General features: G+C 37.4%; 1 protein-coding gene across 1 annotated transcript in view; it reads right to left on the bottom strand.

The window, feature by feature from the left end:
• Positions 1 to 20116, bottom strand: part of ZZZ3 (zinc finger ZZ-type containing 3) — a 106710-nt gene extending 86594 nt beyond the window's left edge. Inside the window, exon 1 of the mRNA XM_058716918.1 lies at positions 19980 to 20116. The gene's annotated coding sequence lies outside the window, so the exon portion shown is untranslated. The remainder of the gene's footprint in view (positions 1 to 19979) is intronic.
• Positions 20117 to 21744: the final 1628 nt, after the last annotated feature.

The raw sequence follows: 21744 nt of genomic DNA, 5'->3' as shown, positions 1-21744 counted from the left end.
TACTATGGAGCCCAACTCTGGGTCTGACCCCACAGACCATGAGATCATGACATGAGCTGAAATTAAGTCAGATGCCCAACCAACTGAGCCACCGAGGCACCTCAAAACTTCTAAATTTTAAAGCGACTTTACAAAAAATGCATTAAGATATGCTTATGAACGTAGTTTACATAGAAAAGAAGGCTTACAATATGCTTTACTGATTTGTTATCACTCTGTGGCTTTAAATGTTTTAATGTTACTAATGAAAGACAATTTTAGATTAAAAAATTTTAAGTTTATTTATTTATTTTGAAAGACAACATGAGCAGGGTAGGGGCAGAGAGAAGGGGGAGACAATCTTAACCAGACTCCACACTGTCAGCTCAGAGCCCAATGTGGGGCTTGAACTCACAAACCGTGAGATCATGACCTGAGTTGAAGTCAAGAGTTGGACACTTAACCAACAGAGCCACCCAGGTGCCCCAAGACAATTTTAGATTTAGGCTAACTATTTCATTTAATTCTATCTAATAAACCTAATCAACTGCTTAAACTTTTTTTTTTTTAAGTTTAATCTGGTATTTCTATTTTGAACAAGAAAAAATTCCTTTCCAAAGAAGTATGACTAAAGGTGTAAGGATGAGAAGGGTCTCAGATTTTTTTAATTTCTATACATCTTTAAAAAGAAAAAAAAAATCAAACCTGAAGACGGCATGTCATAAATATAGCCAAATCAATAAAGGTTAAAAGAAACATTTGCTAGAAATTCTAACAAGGCATTTAGACATCCTGTTCAAGGCTATAGAATGGTTATAAATGCTGACTCTGAGATATTTGTTTACCTAAGGAAAATTTTTATATCCAAAAAACCAGAGTAATTTGACATTTGAGGTAGCAACAACCTTTATCAGAGAAATACACAGATGCCAAATTCCAAAACCTGATTATCAAAACTTCAGACTAAACATATCCCTCAGGAACCATTGCCAAAAATGCCATTTCATTCCACTGTTTTAAGTGCATGGCCAAACTTTCCGCAGTAAGAAAACTCGCAATGTAAAACATTTACCAAGGAACACAGGACATAAAAAGATGTCAAGTGTCATCAAATCCCCTATGAGAAGAGTTTTATGTTCTCCTGCCTTATCAGAGTCTATCTTCTGGTTTTAATATCAAACACTTACCACTAAAGTCCTTTATCTTTTTATCTATTTTCTTTCTACAAGATCTCTTTTCCTAATCGGTATGTTCATCGGAAGATAAAAGCAACAAAATCTTATAGAAGATACATAAATTGGATATTCTAAATTAAATCCTGCTTTATATCTAAGCCACTTTTGATGATTTTTCAATTTTTCACTAAAAAAAGTTTACCTTTATCCAGAAGAAATAAATTAATGTAATTTCAGCATTAATTTCATCATACAGAGCTACGGAAACCTTTTTCTAATGTTTATTTTTGAGAGCAAGCAAGCATGAGCAGGGAAGGCGCAGAGAGAGACAGGGGGACAGAGGATCCAAAAGAGGCTCTGTGCTGATAGCAGCGAGCCCAATGTGGGGCTCGAACTCAGGAACCGTGAGATCATGACCTGAGCCAAAGTCGGATCCTCAACCAACTGAGCCACCCAGGTGCCTCTGGAAATTTCTACCAAGCAATGAAAAAGTCAGTACACATTCACATATTAATCACATAAACAAAAGATGATCTTTTCCCTGTAAGCAAAAGGACAAAAATTTTATGATTCTATAATTTTACAACAAAAATAATAAAAATATTTAGGTTTAAAATCTTTCAAAAACTAATACTTGATGTTATTTACATAAAGTTCAAAATCAATGAAAAGTATACTGTCAAAAGTCAGAATAAAGTCTACCCCTGGGATGGGGAAGTAGAAAGTGACTAGAAGGTACTGCTAATGTTCTCTTCCTTGCTTTAGTTGCTGGTTACTTGGGGAATGTTCAACATTCTGAAAACTCACTAGGCTATGCACTTAGTTATGATAATGTTTTACATTTGTACGCGTGTATGTGTTATGCTTAAACGAAAAAGTTTTTAAAAGTTAATTACACTTGGGGTGCCTGGGTGGCTCAGTGGGTTAAGCGTCTGACTTTGGCTCTGGTCAATGAGTTCAAGCCCCACGTCGGGCTCTGCGCTGACAGCTCAGAGCCTGGAGCCTGCTTCGGATTCTGCGTCTCCCCCTCTTGCTGCCCCTCCCATGCTCATGCTCTATGTCTATTAATAACAAATAAATGTTAAATTTTTTTTTAAGTTAATTACACTTGAAACTAACAGTAGTATAAACAAAAAGCCAGAAAACTAAATTTATAGTAGAGATATACCAACAGAGACCAATGCGGCCTGGTATTTCCTTTGTTTTTTCCTTTTCAAAGCAACAAACTATTGGATCCCTGAGATTATACAAAATCAAACTCCTAAAAGTCCCTATCAAATCCAACTAGTTCTTCCCCCAAATGTAAAGGTTTTTCTTCTCAGTCCCTACACCATTTAAATCCCTCAGAATCTTTTAACCAAGTCATCAGTTCCCTCTTCACTTTGAAACTTCCATCTCTGTTTGATCCCCATTTCTTTCCAGTTTTCCTCTAACCTCTGAAATCAATTTTCCAAGTCTCCTCCCTATCACTTTCTCAGGCATTGTGACTGCTCTCTGCACCCCCCAAAATGTGCATGTCCATTTCTTATCCTCTCTCCCCAGGTAAAACCATTATTATAATTCAGATTATTTTAACTATGAAGTTTTATATCTCTAGCCCCAAACTCCATCACAACCTTCAGTATGCCATAATCTGAGGTCTCAATCTCTAGACTCTACTTTTATTCAACAAATACAAATCTGTAGTCCTTTTCTTCCAACCCCCAAAATATTAGCTCCTCCCTATGTCAACAATCTCAATGAAAAATATCTAATCACCCAAGGTAAAAAATTTTAAGACATCTGAGCTCTCCCTTTTCCCACCAATATACAATCAACAAACTACTTATTCTTCTTCTAAAATGTCTTGAAAAGAACAGTCTACTTCTCTTTCTGTCCTATTGTTATTGCTCCAGTTCAGGCCACTGTCATCCTTCTTGAACAACTGAAGGATTCAGCTGAACAACTGATTAGTCTGAGATTACAGTCTATTCTTTATCTGCTCACAATATTATACCTGTCTTAATAAATCCAGCTGATTCTGATTTTTTCAGTCCTCCAAATAAAAAATAAATAAAAGACACAATGATTTTCTCCATCTTCAATGGAAAACCCTTCTTCCTCAAAGCCCAATTCAATGATCCATCAGAATTAACTTCTCCCTCTTTTGCTCCCATAAGGCTTAATTCTTCTAGCACAGATTTTATAATGTATAGTTGGGTGTGTCTATATTCCCTACTTGATTATAGGCTCCTTACACAAGCAGTGCAATTCTTTTTTTATTCTCTTAGTACAGTGCCTTAATATCGGTGAATTGAACAGAATTCTGCTCATAGAATTTTTCTATCTGAATTCCACGTTATACCTACCCTTGCCAGTGAGTTGTTCTGAAATTTTACAAACACAACTGCATATTTTTCCAAAGCATTAATAAAAACATTAAAAAGGACAAGGACAAAAATAGCCTTTTTAGATATATCTCTAAGTTTGACACTGATCCCTTTTGAACACTTTTTTAAAGTTTGTTTTTTTTTTTTTTTAAGTAATCTCCACACCCAATATGGGGCTCCAACACACAGCCCCAAGATCAAGAGTCACACGCTCAACCAACTGAGCCAACCTGGCGCCCCCCCCTTTTTAACACTTTTTTTTAAGTTTATTTTGCGAGAGAGTGTCCACACACAAGCAGGGGAGGAACAGAGAGACAGGGAGAGAGGGATTCCCAAGCGGGCTCCACACTGCAGCATAAAGCTCGATAGGGGGCTTGAACTCATGAACCCCAAGATGACGACCTGAGCTGAGACCAGGAAGACCAAGAGTCAGCCACTTAACTGAGCCAGGTGCCCTTTAACACTTTTTAAGAATGGTTATTTTGGAGGCACCTGGATGGCTCAGTCAGTTAAGCAACAGATTCTTGATTTCAGCTCAGGTCATGATCTCCCAGTTCATAAGACTGAGCCTCTGTTGGGCTCTGTGCTGAGAGTAGGGAGCCTGCTTAGCATTCTCTCTCTGTTTCTCTCTGCCCCTCCCCTGCTCTCGTTCTCTCTCTCTCTCTCTCTGTCTCTCAAAATAAATAAATAAATAAACTTTTTTTAAAAAGGTTATTTTATGCCTCTTAATGTAATGTTCTTAATGCTGATAAGCTAGCCTGTACCTTTCTACATTACCTCCAACGATGGAAAATGATTTCAAAAACCACTATTTTCTTTTTTAAAAAGAAGATTTTATGTCTGTTTCTAGCCCTGTAACATACTTTGAGTCACCAGAAATTAATTTCAGTAGGCTCCACAACCAACGTGGGGCTTGAACTCACAACCCTGAGATCTATAGTCTCCTGCTCTACCTGAGCCAGCCAGGCACACCTGGAATCATCCCAAATTAACAAAAGCTATCAACACTTCTTAGTTCCTTTGTATCACTTAGACGATCTAAAACCTGTGCAGCATTAGCCAGATAGGTAGAAAAGGATTCTTGGAATCCAATCAAGTGGTGAAGCAACTTGGGTGGGGTTTATAGACCTTGTTCAGGCAATGGAATTAAAAAGCAGTTACAAAATATTTACAAAAGGCCTTAAACTTGAATTCAGAAGAAACCAAAAGGGCGGAGTTCCAGTTATCATACGGATGAGATTTCAATGTGCCTCTCCGTGGTTTAAGAAAAACCACCTGGACAAAAGGCAGCTTCCAAGGCCAGTGTTAGGCTGATAATCAGATGGTAACTGATTAGTCTGAGAGTCAGATGAGGAGATGGTAACTGATCTGTGGTCATAAAGGTGTCACAGAAAATTCAACCTGCTCAAGACAACAGAAGTTTTTCCTTAAGTGACTACCAACCTTCAACACGAACTAGAACTAAATACTGAAATTAAGTATGTCAAACTCACAATATTAGTAAGTCTATGTTAGGTTTTAAAACTATTCTATATATCTTTTTACATTCTTGTCATGTTTAGGAGAATTTTAACCCTATAGAATCTGACAGACTTAAGTGTGTTTGGTTAATAAGCAATACCGGAATGTTTAAAAGAACTTGTGACTCACTATATTTACAAATTTTATTTAACTTTAAAAGAGTTTTAAGTATTCAAAACAAGTCCTGCTTATTGAAATTTTATACTACTCCATAAGGCATATAAAGTGCTAAAAAATAAAATAAAATCCAGTACATTAAATGTATAAAGAATTAAGCAGCTGTAGTACTAACAGCTAAGAATTCAACGAGCATTTTCTTTTTTTCAAAGAGCATTTTCCTAGTGTCCAACATTGTTGCAAGTATTTCATATTTTCAATTCATTCATTTAGCAGTCACTAAGCATCCACCATGAACAAGGCATCATTCCAGACTGAGACTAAATCACTGAATAAAACATAATTTCAATCTTCATGAATCTTATAATTTAATGAGAAGAAGAGAATAAATATCAGTGATGATAATTACTATGGAGAAAAATAAAACCAAGGAAACGTGTAGAGGGGGGCTATTTTCGATGGCATAATGAAGGTAACATCAGTGAGCACCATTCACACAGAAGTCTATGTAAATGATACCACCTGGAAACTCCCTCTTCAAAAAAAAACCTCTCTACACCAGGTGACATTTGAACCTGAGAAGGAAGCAAGCCATGCAAATATACAACTATTACAGGAAAAGAAAACAAGTACACAAACCATTTTACCAGGGAAGGATGTGTGAAGGGATATTTAATCTTTTCAACTAGAATAATTGACTTAATATAGTATTTTTTTCAGTTTCTTAAAAGTAAAAACAGGGTTATGTATTAAGATTTATAAACAGGTTTTTACTACTACGCTGTAGTTTGGCACTGTACTCAAGGACTTCTAAAATATACCAGCTGATTTTTTTTTAATCTATTATAGGCTGAAGGTTAGAATGACTTAATAAACTAGGCAAAAGAAATCTTTTTGGACTTATGAAAACGTTCTAAAACAGGACTATGGAGTTGGTAGCAAACCACTGTAAGTTTACTGAAAATCACTGAATTGTACACTTAGAAGAATATGACGCAGAAATCCTCCCTCCAAAAAAAAAAAAATCCTGTAATTAATAAAGTGACCAGAATGTTCCTCTCTTATACTACCTTGAAATTAAGACCAGTATTTAGGTCTCCCACTCTGGAAATCTTCATGTCCTACTTGAAATTGAACCCAAAAGTTCAATTTTAGCACAATGGGGACTCGAGGTGCTGAACTACATTGTGGTGGTCTTTAATAAACAAATATAGTCCTTGAATACAGGACACTTCCCACCGTGCAAAATTTCATCTGAAACCCTAACCAGTAAGGGCTGCCTCGTTAAAATTACATGTAAGGACAAAATGTGTAAGAGAACAATTCGGGTAAGTTGTAACCTTGATGAATAAACTTAAGAGAATGTATTTTTAAAGACAAAAGTATTCAAATCTTATCTACTTCCAGGTTTGTTTTTGTTTTAATCTAAAACACAGTATTTTAGCAAAAACAGTCCTGGAACATAAGACCTTAAAGAAAATTCAGGTCATTGTAAAATAGAATACAAAAAAATTTGAATACAACATACACTATGGTACTGAAAAAACAAGGAAGGACAAATATAAACCAACATAAATGGTCCTATAACACCTCACTCCAAAAGCAGAGTTTGAATGTTTAGGTTCATATCCCATTAAGAACAGTAACCATCCTTACTACATTGTTAAGAAGACTAATAATAGTGAATAGAGTATTTACATGCATCTAGCACCTAGCAAATGTTCAGTAACTTAATTTGTATTACTTTTTGTTTTTATTTTCTTGCTTGTTTAAAGTAATCTCTACATCCAAAGTTGGCCTTAAGGTCACAACCTGAAGATCTACCTACAGAGCCAGCCAGATGCCCCAATATGTATTTCTTCTGGAAGTGTTTTTGTTTTTGTTTTTTTAAACTGTAAGTAAACTCTACTCTCAACATGAGGCTCAAACCTACAACCTCAAGATCAAGAGTCGCATGCTTCACCAACCAAGCCAGCCAAACACCCCTACTTTTATAATAATCATCTAGAGCAACCCTATACAATCTTCAATATACATTTTAAATGCCTGGGACTCTCCTTAAAATGAGATTGTTATACAGGAGATTTGGGTAGGGCCTGAAATTTGCATTTCTAACAAGTTCAAGTGCCCAGGAAGGATACTTTTGAGTTACAAGAAGGTTTCTTCAAATTTAGGACACATCAGAATCATTTGAAGGGCTGGTTTAAAACAGATTTCTGGGTTCCAACCCAGAGTCCGGGAGAAAATGCATTTGTAACAAGTTCCAATATGATGCTATCATGCCATTCCCATTTTGAGAACAACTGCTTGAAAGTTCTCAGCTACAACGTACATCAGAAACACTTGTGGGGCGTGGGTTTATTATTTAGAGGTGGGTGCCCTGACTATACCCTAGTATTTATTAGTCTCCAAAGTATGGTCTCCTGCTAAATCAGACTCTTAAGGGGTAGAGCCCAGCCATCCATTATTTAAAACAAACAAACAAACAAACCTTACCGGTGATTATGATGCATGTTAAAGTCTCAGAACCACTGCCTTATCATTACAAATAACTCAGAATTTCCTTGGTGAAATTTTGCTAACTACAGGAAGAAAAGCATCTACCTATGTGGCTTAAGTCAAACTGAAAATGTCCTGACTCATTCACCAAGTAAGAACAACATTTATTCAGGGCACCTGGGTGGCTCAGTCAGTTAAATGTTGGACTTCAGCTCAGGTCATGATCTCACAGTTCGTGGATATGAGCCCATGCATCGGGTTCTGTATTACAGGTGTGGAGCCTGCTTGGGATTCATTCATTCTCTCTCTCTCAAAATAAATAAACGTAAAAAAAAAAAAAAAAAAACAGCATTTATTCAAATTTAGCGGTAACTCTGTAACAGTTAAAAGAAGTCCATTACTCTCTCCTTCATTCTTCAAGAGATGTTCTCCTATATCAGGATGTTCCTCTAAAGTCAGACATTTAAGGGGCGCCTGGGTGGCTCAGTCAGTTAAGCGTCCAACTTCGGCTCAGGTCATGATCTCGCAGTCCGTGGGTTCGAGCCCCGCGTTGGGCTCTGTGCTGACCGCTCAGAGCCTGGAGCCTGTTTCAGATTCTGTGTCTCCCACTCCCTCTGACCCTCCCCCGTTCATGCTCTGTCTTTCTCTATCTCAAAAATAAATAAACGTTAAAATACATTAAAAAAAAATTAAAGTCAGACATTTAAAATCTCGAGGCAAAAAGAAAACTTTAGAAATGAGTCTAAAACTTTGTATAACATTTAATTTCTACAAAAGCTCAGTAAAGATCACTAGAGTCCAAAATGCTGGTGCATGCTATTCTTACATTATTCTTGAACAAAACACCTAATTTCAACAGTTACAGCTCATTTATAAAATTCTTGTCCTTAGTTATTACTGACTGACCATGAACAAAATTAGTTTATAAAGAAAATTAAGTGTATCTTCCAGGCTAACTGTGGGACATAGATGAAAGAAAAATTAGGTGGAGAAACACAATAATGTATCTTTCATTATGCCTTTTTTTTAATTATGCCTTTTTTAAGTTAAAAAAGTGAAATGGAAGGGGTAGGAAAGAAAATGGAAAGGGAGACTATGTGATAAGAAAGTTGCACTTTGCACAAAAACAGACACTCAGATCAATGGAACAGAATAGAGAACCCAGGAATGGACCCACAAACATATGGCCAACTAATCTTTGACAAAGCAGGAAAGAATATCCAATGGAATAACGACAGTCTCTTCAGCAAGTGGTGCTGGGAAAACTGGACAGCGACATGCAGAAGAATGAACCTGGACCACTTTCTTACACCATACACAAAAATAAACTCAAAATGGATCAAAGACCTAAATGTAAGACAGGAAGCCATCAAAATCCTCGAGAAAGCAGGCAAAAACCTCTTTGATCTTGGCCGCAGCAACTTCTTACTCAACATGTCTCCGGAGGCAAGGGAAAAAAACAAAAAACAAAAATGAATTCTTGGGACCTCATCAAAATAAAAAGCTTCTGCACAGCAAACAATCAGCAAAACTAAAAGGCAACTGACAGAATGGGAGAAGATATTTGCAAATGACATATCAGATAAAGGGGTAGTATCCAAAATCTAGAAAGAACTTCTCAAACTCAACACCCAAAACACAAACAGTCCAGTGAAGAAATGGGCAAAAGACATGATAGACACTTCTGCAAAGAAGACATCCAGATGGGCAACCGACACATGAAAAAATGCTCAACATCACTCATCATCAGGGAAATGCAACTCAAAACCACAATGAGACACCACCTCACACCAGTCAGAATGGCTAACATTAACAATTCAGACAACAACAGATGTTGGCAAGGATGCGGAGAAAGAGGATCTCTTTTGCATTGTTGGTGGGAATGCAAGTTGGTGTAGCTACTCTGGAAAAGTGTGGAGTTTCCTCAAAAAATTAAAGATAGAACTACCCTATGACCCAGCAATTGCACTACTAGGTATTTATCCAAGCGATACAGGTGTGCTGTTTCGAAGGGACACACGCACCCCAATGTTTATAGCAGCTCTATCGACAATAGCCAAAGTGTGGAAAGAGCCCAAATGTCCAAGGGATGAATGGATAAAGATGTGTATATGTGTGTGCGCGTATATATATATATATATATATATATATATATATACGCGCGCACAATGGAGTATTACTCGGCAATCAAAAAGAATGAAATCTTGCCATTTGCAACTATGTGGATGTAACTAGAGGGTATTATGCTAAGGAAAATTAGTCAGATAAAGACAAGTATCACATGACTTCACTCGTGTGTAATTTAAGATAGAAAACAGATGAACATAAGGGAAGGGTAGCAAAAATAATGTAAAAACAAGGAGGGGGACAAAACATAAGAGACTCTTAAATATGGAAAACAAACAGAGGATTACTGGAGGGGTTGTGGGAGCGGGGCTGGGCTAAATGGGTAAGGGGAATTAAGGAATCTACTCCTGAAATCATTGTTGCACTATATGCTAATTTAGATATAAATTTTAAAAATTTAAAAAATTAAAAATAAAATACACAGAAAAAAAAAGTTGCACTTACACTTGAAGCCTGCCTGAAAGGGGATATAAACTAGGTAAAAGGCTTTTAGCTTTCCATTTTTTAATAGCCTATAACTTGATTTTATAATATGCACACCACAACATTACACTGTTCATAAATATACAATAAGTATCTTAAAATTAAAATGGCTTAAACAAATTGGGACGTTTTTCTTGGGGAGAGGGACCCTCACAATATTCTTTAAAATAACAGAGGATACCACAGGGTGTCTGTCATAAAAACTAGAATAGGAATCACTGCTTGAAAGGAATTCAAAGAATGAAAAGAAAGCTGCCAACTCATAGGATAAAAGTCCAAAAAGCCATTAGCTAGTCAGGAATGCTATACCAAAATGTTCAAAACAAAATTATTAAGCGTGGGGGGGGGGGGGGGGGTGCTGCAGTACTACTGCAGGCCAATCAGTGACAGAAATTAAAAGTATCCTCTTTGCCCAAGTTACACTAAAACACTGAAAGGGTCTACTAACTTATCTGAAAGCAAGAAAGCAAGGATTTTCTTTGATGTCCCCTTCTAAGAGGTTTTTTTTTTTTTTAATCTTTATTTATTTTTGAGAGAGCGAGCAAGAGAGCAAGAGAGTGAGAGAGCAAGAGGGGGAGGAACAGAGAAAGAGGGAGACACAGAATCCAAAGCTGTGTTGACAGCTCAGAGCCCAACAGGGGGCTCAAACTCTCAAGCTGCGAGATCATGACCTGAGCCGAAGTCCGATGCTCAACCGACTGAACCACCCAGGCACCCCTAAGAGTTCTTAAAATCATGAATGCGATGAGGAAAATGTCTAAGTCAAAGAGCTGAAATCTCCACGTATAAATTACACTGAGTTCTAGGATTTCTAAAGCATGATAAAAATGTAATGATGCTGATAAAATTAAAGTTCTAAAACAGACAAAAATATTCCATAGTACCAGACATCAAAAGAGTGGTTTCCCATGGGATGGGGTAGTGTTAATCACCAGAATACAACACAAGACAGTTTCTGAGATTCTGATAACGTACTGCTTCTTAGTACTGAATACACAGCTAGGATTACATTTTGAAAATTCACTGAACCGGGGCACCTGGGTGACTCAGTCAGCTGAGCGTCCAACTTCGACTCAGGTCCTGATCTTACACTCAATGGATTCAAGCCCCACATCCGGCTCTGTGCTGACAGCTCAGAGCCTGGAGCCTTGCTTCAGATTCTGTGTCTCCCTCGCTCTCTCTCTGTCCCTCCTCCACTCGCACTCTCTCTCTCTCTCTCTCAAAATAAATACACATAATAATAAAAAAATTTAAAAAAGTCACTGAGCTATATACACTTATGAGAACTTTGTATATATTATACTACAATCATATTTACATTTATTTAAAAGCAGGGAGCAAATAAAGGACATTTCTCTCTCAGAAAATGAAACATTACTGCAAACACAAACATTAAAATTTCTTTTTAGTGAAGCCAGTTGAGATTAAGAATTACAGGAACACCTGGCTGCCCCAGTCAGAAGAGCATGTGACTCATGATCTCAGGGTTGTGAGTTCCAACCCCAGGTTGGGTGTAGAGATTATTTAAATAAACTTCAAGAATTACAAATTTGGGGTGAGTAAAGACAGAGAAGTATCACAAAGTTCCTTAAGGGCTATCAGTTAAATAAATCTCACAAATACACACATCTTTCTCAGAAGAAAAAAATCCTGGCACCTCCCTGTATAATACCATCAACCTAGAAAAAAGCAGTATTCCACCTTATTTATGAAACATAATAAATCTGCTTTCTAATGGGAAAGTGTATATGAACTGCAGGATAGGTTTTCCTTAAGCTTCTGACCAATTTAAAAAAATTTAAAAACTAGTAAGAAAAGTATAAATGAGTGCCAGATTACAATTAGCAACTACTATTTCCTGGATTAGTTCAGTGCCATTCTGTAAAATCAACTTATCCCTTATGAAGTAAGCAGAATTCCTTCTGATAGTAATAAAAGGTATAAATTATGTTTCAATCCCTTTAAGTCGCATCCCAAGGTAGATCCAAGGTAGAAAGAAATTTCATCCCATCATTCACCTGCAATTCTCTTTATGGGATCCCCAAGCACAGGACACACATTTTTTCAAATATTTATTATGATTCCACACTTAGAAAGTTAATCTGGTATTTCTTCCTAGCATTAATGTAATCACACCAATCTGTAAACAACAGAACATGATAGTCATTACTTAATAAAATAGTAACTTTGGAGCCTCCACAGTTTTAAAGTGTAAATAGGTAAAAATATCTCCCTTCTTTAAAAAATTATTTTAAGATCTTGGATAATTATTTTGTAAAGAAAAAAACCATACCTTAATAAACAATAAGAACTTTCAATATTAAAAATGTTCTCCTTGGCATGAATTATGCCCTCACTAATGCTCACCTGGAATTTCTTATTCATTACTAAATGTCAGTAAATGTGCCATACTGCTGTTCTTAACAACTGAAGAAAAAAGGTATTGTGATTCTGTAACTTAATTTCTAGAACTGCCAATTAGCTCTTTTTCATTAAATAGATTGGAGGCTAATAATGATGTCAAACTACACATTGCTATTTAATAAAGGAAAACACCTTAAGCACACATCCTAAATTGTTGACCTTAGCAGTTTAATTCTCTAATTCCACAAAAATTTACCGAAGTAGTTTTTCTCTGTATAGCCTCTAATACAGTACTCTTAAGTAGTTTCATATTTTGTCCATTCAAGAAAGGAGAAATTGCTTCATTTAATCCTACTAAATTCTGTGGTATGGGAAAAGAATTTCAAATTTTGGCTGACAAGAAAAAGAGTTATAAAACACTGTTTTTGTACAGAATAAGCTTTATTATCCTCAATTTGTAGAGTGCTCTTAAAAATCAATACAAAAACAAGTATCACAATAAAAAGACACCAGATCAAAAGAAAGATGTGTCATAAGAATCATCTAAAAATCAATAGTAATATTTTTTTAAGTTTGGGGTAAAAATAAATGAAATAAAAAACATTTAAAATATAAAAATGAAACACAAAACAATGAGAAAATAAAAATTATTTAATAGAGTTGAGACAATTACCAATTTGGAGAAAAACATTTATATTCTCACTTCACACCAATATCAGATGAGGTAAAAAGTTCAATTTATTTAATCTAACTTAGAAAAACTAAAAGAGACAGTATTAAATCAGTATTGTTTATTTATTACATTTCCAGAGAAGCAATTTCAGAAGTTCAAAAGTGAACAAACAAACTTAAGTCAAAAGATTTGGTTACTTACATTAATTTTGAAATTCTGTTTATCTTAATTCATAAATGAAATACATCTGTTAAGCATAATGTTTCACCTTAGTAATCTAAGAAAAAAGTGGTATAACTTATACTCTATTAAGTTTTTATAAATAATCCTTAATGTAGAAGTATAGAGTAACAGCCACTTCAACATGAACATAATTTGATCCTTTTGATAGTATGACGAATAGCTTTTATAAGCCTTTAAAAATATACTTAAAAATCACTTCTGGTGTTGGCAATATACTAGAAGATAATACTACACACAAGAAAATATCTTATGTATAAATGTTATTCACACTGTTATTTATATATGCAAAAATTTACGATAGGGGAATGATATATCAACACATGGGACATCATACAACTATTTATAATTATGGTTATGAAGACTCATTGTGAGAATGGAAAAATGTTACCCAACATTAGGTTAGAAAGCAAAACATGGAATTAAATGTTTTATCCACAAGTATATAAAAGATGCGTTTTTAAAATAATGTAAGAAATATATCAAAATTTTAATATGGTGATATTAATTCCTCACATTTAAAATCCTCAAGCCAGTCATTAAAGTCATTAAAACACACCACATAACACACTTTATACCTAAATCAAATACTATGTACCATTACTCTACCAATAAACAGAACACACAGTTTAAATTAACATATTAAAAGAAACTGTAAAGGGAAGCAAAGCAACAAAGAAAATCCACTACAAAATGAAACAGTTCTCTCCTCAGGAAACTCATCAGTGCTAAGGATGGAGACTCAACTTCACGGTTCAAAACTAAAGGGGCACCTGGGTGGCTCAGTTGGTTAAGCATCCAACTCTTGATTTTGGCTCAGGTCATGATCTCACATCATCTCACAGTTTGTGAGACTGAGCCCTGCATCAGGCTCTGCACCAACAGCACGGAGCCTGCTTGTGATTCTCTCTCCTTCTCTCTTTGCCCCTATCCCCCTCTCTCTCTCTCTCTCTCTCAAAATAAACAAACATTAAAAAAAAAAAAAAAACTATAGGGGCACCTGGGTGGCTCAGTCGGTTGAGCTTCTGACTTCAGCTCAAGTTGTGATCGCACAGTCCATGGGTTCAAGCCCCGCGTCAGGCTCTGTGCTGACGGCTCAGAGCCTGGCACCTGCTTCGGATTCTGTGTCTCCCTCTCTCTCTGCCCTCCCCGTTCATGCTGTCTCTGTCTCAAAAATAAATAAACATTAAAAAAAATTTTTTTAATAAAAATAAAAAATAAAACTATAGGGACACCTGGATGGCTCAGTTAGGCATCCAACTTCAGCTCAGGTCATGATCTCACAGTTTGTGAGTTCGAGCCCTGCATCAGGCTCTGGCTGACAGCCTGGAGCCTACTTCTGATTCTGTGTGTGTGTCTCTCTCTGCCCCTCCCCTGCTCATACTCTGTCTCTCTCTCTCTCTCTCTCTCAAAAATAAATAAACATTAAAAAAAAATTTTTTTTACTACAGAACTTAATTATACAAACTGGTCATTTACTATTTCTAATTATTTGCTTTGAATATTCCTTCATTAATAAAGATGCTAGTCTTTAGACAACTGGTAATTACTGATATCAAATATTAAATGTAATAGAGCCTTATTTGGGAGGTAATCCCTTGAAATAATAAATAATGAAATTAATAAATAGAGAAATGCAATAAAATAAAACACAGGAAATGTCATACAAAACAGCATCATTTTTATTTGGTATCATCAGTTGAGTTCTATAGGTCAATTCTCCAGAAAACTGAAATGCATCAATTAACAAAGCTTTGAAAATGCTTACCCTTATAATAATCTTCTAAAAAGACACCAGTTTCTTACTTCCTTAAACACAGTACATAGAATAAAAGTTTATTTATGACTAAGGTCATCCTGTGACACACCATGTACTACACTGCTTGGCAATACTGTGATTCCCTCTGAAGTTAATGATTATAGGACTGCATGTCCCTATGTAATGGCCTTAAAACACTATTCTTCTATTCTTCTAAAATAGTTCCATCTATTTTTTAATAGTTTTTCTCCCCTTTCCCTTGAAACATAATTACATTTCAGCAATCATTGTGCCTAACTCCAATGGCCAATCCTGTGGATTATGATCTGTGGGCTAAAAAATCAGATAACCAATCCTGTTGGGACTGCAAAACTTATTTACTCCACTTAGGAATTTCTGAATAAAGACCACAGGCTTATGGTATTTGCTTACAGTTATTTTGATGGCTCAGGAAATCCATGCTGTTTCAAATGGCTGAGATCACTATCACTCAAAAAACGTTTGTTGAATTACTGAATATAACATAAATATAACGGAGTTTCTAATAATAATGAATGAATAGTTTGAGAGTCTCCTCAAGAAAAGTTACTGAACTCACTGGTCTCTGACAATACAAAAAAGATCTACCTAAACGAGAAAGAACAGCTAAAAAGAAAAAAACAGAAAGAGGTGAGAAGGATAAGTTCAAATAAAATAGCAAAGTCTATACTTCCATGGTATTGGAAGTTAACACTTAAGGCTCTGGGAAATACTCACTCTTCAATGTTTTTAAAGTATAATTACAGTAGTTATCAAAGTATTAACTACAGAAATTTGCACCACAATGTATACCACATCTATATTAAATACTACTTTAAAAACCAAAGTCTTCCAGCAAATACTCCTTGTAGTTAAATCCAAACTGAATTTTCCTATGAAACTAGATAGATTTTTTTAAAAAGCACCTGCAACATATTTTCACTGACATTTCTGGCCAAGTAATTTCTGGTAATCTCTCTTGGATACTGGTTCATGAAGAGTTAAGAAATAAAATTTATATTCTTGGTATATTAATATGTAATATAGGTATCACACTGTATAGTTTACAAAGTTATAGGTCTATGGAAATTAGCATTGCGTCAGGCCCTAAGAAAAAAATCCAAGTGAGGCCCAATCAGTATTGAATTATCAATGTTATTAATTTCCTCTCATCACTGCAGCTCATCAGTTCTCAGATCACTTCTGTGACAGTTAATAAATGAGAAAAGGAAAATAAAATTTCTTGGTTAAGTTTTACTCAAGCAAACTCGAACCATATAAAATACATTCCTCTTCCTCCTTAGATTTTCTCAGTATATTTCTACCTAGTATTTCAGATAAATACTAATCTCTAAAAGACTGGTATTCCCAAGATCCACTACCAGAAAGTTTATTAATTACAAAAGTGTAAGAAATATATACAGTATCGCAAGGATCAGATACACATGGTAACTACCAAAGGCCCAAATACCAAGCACAACTTTGTAGATCCCTGTGCAAAGGCCATTATAGAATTGTGAACTTTGAAACCATTGCCATTTTGACAATTTCCTTCTAAAAATAGTAAAATTTACTTCTAAAAATAATACAATTTACTTCTAAAAATAATAAAATATACTCAACAAATGTTACTTAACAAGAGGGCTTTACCTAACTAAAGAATTCACAAAGTTGCAATTAAGTATCAAACTCAATTGCTGATTTTTTATGACAAATCATATCAAGCAATTTTTGAGATGGACTGAAACAGTCTAAAAATTTTAAGAGAAAAAAATTACTAAAGTTACTGATTCCAAATTCTAGTCAACTCAAATTGCCCTCCAACCATCGTGAATCTGCCTAGTCTTGGACCACAGCCCTGTCAAACTTCTACCATCCTCTTTTTTCTGTGCAACTTCTCCAATTCCATTTCAGTATCAAACTACACATTCCCACGTCTCCTTTTCCTCTTTCCCTCATCACACCCTTCACACTCACTTTCATTCCCCAATTTTCCTAATTGGAACAATTACAAAAGAAAATCACACTGCCCAAGAAGAATAGATACTTTTGTGTAACTAATAAATAATACTGCTAGTAGGTTTGCGGGAAAAGTACAAAAAACAATCACAAAATGCTGCAACTTCTGAGTATATGTACATTTGTCTGTATTCACTAATAATATACCTACCACTCTACTGTTGAGCTCAGTAAATTGCATGGTCCGAACTATTTAACTGAGCTGGTAACTTTTTAAAATTCCTATACACAAACTTGGGTTATAATTTAGAATATGTAAGTATCACAAAATATAAGCATAAATGTAAGGGTGAAAATATAACACAAGTACTAAATATAAAAATATAAAGCTCAACTGATAACATACTTATTTCTTTAAATTCTATTTTATTTTAGTGCAAAGCTACCAGCATACTAAATCTCCAGGACAAAAATAATGCTATCACTCAAGATACTGTCATAAAACCGAACCACCAAAAAATCTGTACAATTTTTTTGTCTGGGCGCCTGTGTGGCTCAGTGTATTAAGAGTCTGACTCTTGATTTCGGCTCAGGTCATGATCTCATGGTTTGGGAGAGACTGAGCCCAGTGTTGGTCTTGGTGCTCCCAGGGTGCAGCCAGCTTGGGATTTTTTCTCTTTCTCTCTCTCTACCCCTCCCTCTCTCTCAAAATAAAGAAATAAACAAATCTATTTTAAAGCAAATATACATATATTTGTCAAGACAATAGGTATGCATCGCTAAATGAAAATTTCGCGGAGTAGAAAATTTTTTACTGGTTGCTAATGTTGTGATAGTGTATCTCAAAACACCACTCCACTTCCTCCTCTTCCTTAAAAAAAAAAAAAAATACATGGAATAATACACACCTACTGCTAAGAGTAGTTACAGAGATTTAAGACTAAGTAAGGCAACTTAGCAAGAGTGTAACAGGGAGCGTTTTACTGTATATATTTCTCTGTATCAAGTGTAAAGGCAAATGACACTTTTGTAGTTTTTTAAAAAAACAAACTTTGAGTGGATTACTAGTTATCTCATTAGTTATGTAATTAACTCCCCACTACAAATACCAAATAAATCCAAAGACTCATGAATACGAAATTACGAAATATGAAATTACTTGGCTCAAGAATACGAAAAGTAGGTATACTGTAAATTTATTTCTGATTCAGACATTGAAAGTTGGAGAAAAATTAATTTTATGTCAAACTCATTTAAAGAAAAACCGAACTCAAACTTTGATACCAAAGTTTATGAAGAGAAGTTTGGTTTTAATTAAAATTTTGACTTAAAACATTCCACTATTACTTGTAACCATGTGACCTAAAACAACCATCCCTGAACATCAAAGATGGCAACCTCATAATACAGTAGTAATCAAAATCATATCGATAATTGAGTTAATAGGCACGCACAAAATTAAAAGAACGATTTTATTCTGACATCAGTTATTGTCAGAGATATAAGGGCTCCTTCCAAACACTGCCAAAAGTTATCGTACATACAAAGTTAGAGTCGTGAGGAAGTTATCAATGACCAAGTGGGAGTAAATGATGCTCAGAGAGGAAAAAATAAAAGGCGCAGTAGTTTTAAGCGTCTGAAAATGACCAGTGGACTAAGGTACTGCGGCAGAAACAAGCGACACAATGGTTAACAGGTCTGGAATTCTTTAGAAAATGGCAACAAGGAGGAAAACTGACATGAACATTTGAAAGTTAACAGCAACGCTATCCTATGGACTCGTCACGACTGCGCGAGCATGGCTCTGGACTTCGAGGGAGTAAGCCGGAGGGGTGGAACTATCACTGCGCTGGGGAAAAGGAGCCGGGGCTGAGGAGTGCAGACGCTTCTGCAGGTGGCGGAGCGCCCGAGGGGGTGGGGAGGAGGACCGTGTCGCCTCAATGAGGTCAATGTATTCCCTTCAAGACTAAAGGAAGCTGACCTAGCACGTCTCCCGGCACCAAGAGGCACTCGCCCCCGGCCCCTCCCTAACAACTTGCCTGGTAGAAAGAGTTGCGGGTCCCAGGCCCCCGGAACCCAAGGATTCGCCATCCAGGACAACTGCTCTGCCAACAAGGTCCCGCGAGAATCGAGAGATCTCGCGATACAAACCCACTAGCATCTCGCGAGTTTCCCCTGGAACCAACATGGCGGTACAGTGAAATCGGTATTTCGGAACTTGGAAAGTGCTTCATTAAGGGACTTGAGAACGTGGATAACAAGGAAATAGCAGAAAGTCTTTTACGCCTTTTATTTCTCATCCTGTCCCCCCTAGTAGAGAGGAGAAGCGATAGAAAACCCTAAAACATCCAACGACCACGGTTAATACCACACAGACACAACAACCCTCTGCCTCAACCAGCCTCACAGCCTGTCACGTGGAAGGAGAGTCTCGGCGTGCCGTCACGTGGGCAGCTACTGAGCGAGCGCGCGCTGGTCGTCCTCCCAAGAGCCCTCCCCGCCCCCCTTTCGCCCGCGCACACGTGCGCGCGCACCCCCGCCCCACGTGGGGGTTTCGCCGTCGCCTCCAACCCACCCCCTCCCAGCACTGGGCTCTAAATCCGGGTCGCAAAGCCGATGGTGCCCCGGGTTCCCTCCTCCTCCATTCTCCCTACCCCACGTCTGGCCCCCACCACGTGCCCCGAGCGACTGCTCACCTTCCGCGCGGGGCAGGGCGCCGTGAGCTACTTGGGGAAGCGCCGCCGCCGTGGCCGCTCTCTGCCCCCGCCACGGCACTTGCTCGGGTGGCCGCCGCAGGAAGCTCGACAGCGGCGCCGCGGCGCTTCCAGGTGGGTCCCCGCCTCCCGCTCCTGCCACTTCCCGCAGCACCAGCGGCTCCTTCCGGTCCCCTCCTTTCTCGCTGGGACGGGCGGGCGTCGGCGGCTGCAGGCGAGCTCACTACACCGCCTGCTGGTAACCGCGGCCCGTGCAGCGCGGGCGGGCTGAGGGCCGCCGAGGTCCGCCCTCGCCCCTGGGCGAGGGTTGGTCTTCTGAGAGCAGGACCCAGTTCCGTCCCTACTATAGTCTAACTTGGCCCTACCCATAGAGGAAAGGAGTCGCTGTAGCTCCGCTGTTGGAAGTCCGCTTCATCGTGCCCTCTGTGGTCTCTTGAAAGGTTTGTACACACTGGCTCCCTTAGCGATGTGGTCTCAAGCTGTATATTATATATGCTCCTGCCTACTTCATCGCCAAACACACAGCCCCCTCGCTCACTCCTCTGGCTTTCTGGCTATTCCTACAACACGCAGGCTCTCAGACTTTCAGCTTGCTGTTCCCCCGTGGATAGAACTCTTCAGATTTCTTTTAACTCGTTGATGTTCAATGCGTAGTTCAAGTCCCTTCTCGAAGGTCAACATGAGGCTTCCAGGCCACTGTATCCAAAAGAGCACACTTGCACCACCAGTCTTAACTCTCTTCACCTGCTTATATTTCTAAGCGACGGTTATCACTTACAGACTTTGTCGGTTTCCTGCCACCAAGAATGTGAGATCCATAAAGGCAGGGACTTTGTAACTTTTGCTCATTGCTATATCCCCAGACCTGTGTCAGGCACAAAGCAGTGTTTAATAAATACTGTGTTAAAACATGTCCCTAGGGGTGCCTGGCTGGCTCAGTGTTCAGGACCCACCTTGGGTGTAGAGATTACTTAAATAAATAGAAATAAATAAATAATAAAACATGTCAACAAACTACATTGGGCATGCAGGAAGATAAAGCCCAATAAACATTGATGGAAATAAGTACTTCCTTTGGGTTGATTGTTCCATTGACAATCCTACCATTTATGAACGGTGGAAAAGCTGAACTACAATTTTCCCTGTTTATAGGAAAATTATATTCCAAAAATATAAAATCCAGTGATAGAAGCCATTTTAACTGGAGCTCTTACGCATTTGTCAAGTACTGCTTCATTGCTTTTGTTTTCCTTGTCTTTGGAACTTTTTTTCCAGGCAAATGAATGTATGTGCCTCCTTTATTTTTTTTTTTTCTGGTAAGTCATTAAATGTTGAATTGACTTTTTTATTTGTTTTAGTTGAGAGTTTAACTCAAAATAACATCTGCTTCCAGACAAAAGGTGACAAATATATTTTTATATTAACACATCAACTTGCCTTTACTGAACCTAATTGGTTCCAGGCCCTATTCTAGGACTACAGTCACAAAAATAAACAAGGTTTCCCTACCTTGCTCTATATGTCTTAGAGCCAAGTTCTATGTATAATAACCATAACAACCATCTCTTCTTGAGTCATATGTGGCAGGCAGTCTGCTATGTACTTTTTATCACTGATTCTATTTTAATCTTCCAATGTTCTAAGATAGATACTGTTAATGTTAGGCACCAAAATGTACTTCTCAGATACCCTTCAGAAATGAAGGACTTATTACCCAGCGGCCAGGAGTGTTGCCCACAGACAGCCA

This window comes from Neofelis nebulosa, chromosome 2 (assembly GCF_028018385.1).
Source record: "Neofelis nebulosa isolate mNeoNeb1 chromosome 2, mNeoNeb1.pri, whole genome shotgun sequence".
In the NCBI taxonomy this organism is placed as follows: domain Eukaryota; kingdom Metazoa; phylum Chordata; class Mammalia; order Carnivora; family Felidae; genus Neofelis; species Neofelis nebulosa.
Note: the sequence above shows the minus strand (reverse complement) of the source record. Positions and strands in the feature narration are given on the sequence as shown.